The following is a 644-nucleotide window of genomic DNA, read 5'->3' as shown; positions in this document are numbered from 1 at the left end:
CTCCCCTCAGCAGTGGACTTCGTCGATCTGCCTGTTCTGCTCCCCGCTCTGTCTCTGGTGAAGCCTCTCACCGCCTCTGAGCCTCTGGCCTGCACCCCAGTTCTGTATGCACAAATAAATAAATCTTTTTAAAAAATCCTTTTTCTTTTTCTTTTTTTCTAATTGTTCCCATAGGACAGGTTTCACTCCTGCACCTAATGGGGGATTCCTGAAGCTCTAGAACAATTGACAAGGAAGGGAGGCATCAGTAGTGGCTCCAGTGTTGTCCAGGATGAGACCCCCATCATTGTTAAGGTTTAGGCTTATCTCATTTGTATGAATATGCCAGCAGTGACCAGTGCCCCCAAGATGCTGGACTTCCTGTTAATTGTTTTGTTATGCGTGTTTTTTCTGTTGACAAAAATTGTCAATGAATTTAGGTTGTTTGACGGTTGGATTACAAGGGTTATATAGTTATAAATATTTATATATATAACTATATACACATATTTATACACAATATATAACTATATAAAACATATTTATATAATATATATATTATATAGTTATAAATATATTTATGTATTTATATAGTTATAAAGTGTAGATACTTGCCTATCAATCTTAGCAACTTTCTTTACATTTCTGAAGCACATACAACCTGG

This window comes from Condylura cristata, unplaced genomic scaffold, assembly GCF_000260355.1.
Source record: "Condylura cristata isolate star-nosed mole 26May11 unplaced genomic scaffold, ConCri1.0 scaffold00034, whole genome shotgun sequence".
Taxonomy (NCBI): Eukaryota; Metazoa; Chordata; class Mammalia; order Eulipotyphla; family Talpidae; genus Condylura; species Condylura cristata.
The sequence above is the reverse complement of the archived record's forward strand: the minus strand, read 5'-3'. Positions refer to the sequence as shown.